Below are 3531 nucleotides of genomic sequence, written 5' to 3'. Positions count from 1 at the left end.
AATGATGGAGAGTGGCTTGGCAACCACATCTGCCAATTCCCTCAGCACTCTAAGATGCAATCCATCTGGCCCCATGGACTTGTGAGCATCCAGCTTTTGGAGCAGGTCCAAAACCACCTCATCATAGATTAAGCAGGGTCTATTCTGTTCCCCATCCCTTTCTACCACCACAAAAGGGCTGTGTTCCCAGGGAGTAACAAGTCTTACTATTAAAGTCTGAGGCAAAGAAGGCATTAAGTGCCTCAGCCTTATCCTGATACTTGGTTACCAACCTGTGCGGCCTGGTGTAGGGAACCTGCTTTGGCAGAGGGGTTGGTCTCAATGATCTCGAGGTCCCTACCAACCCCTACAATTCTGTGATTCTGTGTGAAATGACAAAGACTCTCCCTAGCCCTTCTCTTATTTTTGATGTATTTATAGAAACATTTACTGTCGTCTTTCACCCTAGTGGCCAAGTTTAGTTCTAACTGGGCCTTGGCCTGGTTTTCTGTGTGAAGCCTGCACAGCTTCACCATGTACTTGTAATTCTCATAAGTTGCTTGCCCACTCTTCCAAAGACCATAACCTTTCTTTTTGTTCCTGAGTTCTAGCCAAAGGTTTCTGTTCAGTCAGATCGGTCTCCTTCCTGTCGCCTTGTCTGCCGTAACTTGGAGATGGTCAGCTCCTGCAACTTTAAAATAACTTCCTTAAAGTACTCCCAGCCTTCCTGGGCTCCCATGCCGTCCAGAACTACCTCCCAATGGACTCTTTCAACCATGGACCGAAAGACACCAAAGTCTGCCTTCCAGATGTCTAAAGATTGGTGAGAAAGAGAATTACATTTATTTGAAATTTGGCCTGACCAACTACCCTGTGGGAGCAGGCATTAAACAAGGCTAACTCTTAAAATGGCTAAATGAAAACTGCATTCCACTCAAAAATAAAGGAAAATTGTAACAGTCAGATTACTCTTAACCACTTCTGTAGAACACACACCAAAGACTATGTTATGCAGTTGTGGTCAGCAGTGATGCAGTCCACAATACTTTACTAGCTAGGTGACTAGTGGTTGCAGAGCAACTAATAAATTTCAGAAGCAACTACCGATACCAACAAAACAAAGCAAAATAATCAAGAACTCTACAAGATGATGTGCCTCATCCAAAATATAGAACAGAGGAGGAAGGATGAACCCAGTACAAATCAACATTCTGCAAAAATGAATTACAGATGCACTGGCATAAGAACTTTTTTTCCCATTTCAAAAAGTTAATCATTTTATTAGATAGTTAAATAAAATGTTTTGTAACAGCTCAGTGAATATGGCTTTAATCTTGGAGGAAATACTAATTCACAAGAACACCAAATCCTGTGTGTGGCATGTGAAGATAAGCATTTATAGCTGTTTACAGGAAAGAGCTTGGGGCATTTAACATAAATGATACAGCTCTATTTTTTTTTTTTTGTAGCCTTTAATAAAAACCTGTGACAAAAGCTCAACATGTATTCTTAATTGTAAAAACTTTGGGAAATAAAACTAATGTTAAAAACACAGTTTTTCCTTAAAAAATAAAGCAAAAAAGAGGATAAAACTGTCACCACAGAGCAGTCATCTAGAGTGAAGCGATCTCATTGCTCTAACTAAAATGGGTAATAAGTTTTCTTCATTGTAGACTGCTCAAAATATTATCTCAACCTATACCAAGAACAAAACAAACATCTCCCCAGACAGGGCACACAAATAACTACACTACTACAGAATAAAATGTCTTCCAGCTTAGCAAACACTCCATTTATGAGAAATTTTCAATCAAGTTACACAAAATTTTTTAATAAAATTAACAGTCCATTTCAACACGGGGAAAAAAAACAACCCTACAAGATGACATGGACATTTGATTTTACCTGAGAGCAATGATTCTTCTGGAAATTAAATTACTGTATTGATCACATGCAAAAAAATTGTGAGAAATAAAGAGAAGAGAGTATGAGCAGAAGAACCAACTTGGTTAAAGCTCTGAAGGATGCAAAAACTCTTAGCACAGAGAAATAGAACAATCTATCATATAAAAAAATTAAAAAAGGCCTATAAAGGCCTATTAAGTATGCTTCACATTTCCCACTGTAAATTTCTTTTATACCCTTGGAATTTTTCAAAACGCTAACAGTTTCTGCTGAAATCTTAGCATGCCTGCTCTGTAGTTTTGAAGGCACGAGACGAGGCTGCCTTTCAGCCAAAAAAGAGTTTAGGCACTTCCAAGAATGGGGAAAATGTTTTCATGACCCTAGCAATCCCACACTCCCACACTCTTAGTGAGCAATTGAGACTTAAAAGCACAGGGGAGTCATAAACCCATTTCCAAGTTATGCTTGTGCCAAAAATATATCCCAAACTACTGCAAATTCTACTGCAGTGGAACACAGTGCTAAGAAGTCGAGGCATGGGAAATCCAGCTGCAATGCCAGGTTACAAGCTTTCAAAATAGCCTGGTTCCTTGCACTTACATAAAAGATTAAACAAAGATCAAAGATCCCATCTATACTCAGCAATCTCCTTGTCCTAAACCCACATCCAGCTTTCTCTTCTGCTCTAGTGCTCCTCTAGTGCAAATCACACAGTCAGATACTTCCACTTACTAAAATAATTTTTTTTGTTGTTGTTGTTGTTAAGTAGCAAATGTAAATGGCTGTACAACTATCTGATTTTGCTGAAATAGAGAGATGCAGAGGATCTAGGGAGATCCTACAATGTTTCTTCCCCACTGTAAGCTGTTACACTGGTTCAGTACTGATGCGCTAACAGCATCTCTTTCTGCCTTCCCCAGTTTAGCAGCTGGTTACTCAGGGTGCAAATTGCCAATTACAAGATGTCAGAAATCAGTGTAGCAACTCAGCAGGTTACAGATCTTACATCTTATGTGGTTACCACTATAATCATATGTGACTAAATAGTAGTTTGGCTGCTTACTTGTTCAAGACACGTGAAAAAAATGAAAGAATTGTCTGGTGATGAAGAAGTCACACCATAAACCCAGAAATGTTTTACTTAAAGATGACCCAAAACTAGGGGAAAAGTTGATATACCAGAAGGCTGTGCTGCCATCCAGAGGGACTTCAACAGGCTGGACAGACGGGCTGGCAGGAGCCCTGCAGTGTTCAACAAGAAGTGCAGAGTCATTCACCTGCGGAGGAACATGTTTAAGCATCAGCACTCCTTTACCATAAGGGTGGCTGGGCACAGGATGCCCAGAAAGGCTGTGGGACTCCGTTCTGGAGATCTCCAAAAGCCACCTGGATGTGCGCTTGGGCACCCTGATCTGGATGTCCCTGCTGGAGTTGGGGTTGAAGCAGAAGGACTCAGAGGACTCTTCCAAGCCTCAGTCATTTTGTCGGTTTGTGAAAGACAACTGCAAAAGCTAAAATCAGATCAGTACAGAAACAGCATTAACATAACTGTTTTCTTCAACAAGAGCTATTTAAAAATTTAATTCATCAAAATGAAATTTCCGGCACAAAGGGGGAAGCTCAATGAAGGTCACATTCAAAAAAAAA

At 40.1% G+C, this 3531-nt stretch overlaps 1 protein-coding gene across 1 annotated transcript in view; it reads right to left on the bottom strand.

The window, feature by feature from the left end:
- Positions 1-3531, bottom strand: part of IL31RA (interleukin 31 receptor A) — a 28721-nt gene that overhangs the window by 12569 nt on the left and 12621 nt on the right. The window lies entirely within an intron of this gene.

This window comes from Meleagris gallopavo, chromosome Z, assembly GCF_000146605.3.
Source record: "Meleagris gallopavo isolate NT-WF06-2002-E0010 breed Aviagen turkey brand Nicholas breeding stock chromosome Z, Turkey_5.1, whole genome shotgun sequence".
NCBI lineage: Eukaryota > Metazoa > Chordata > Aves > Galliformes > Phasianidae > Meleagris > Meleagris gallopavo.
The sequence above is the reverse complement of the archived record's forward strand: the minus strand, read 5'-3'. Positions and strand labels throughout refer to the sequence as shown.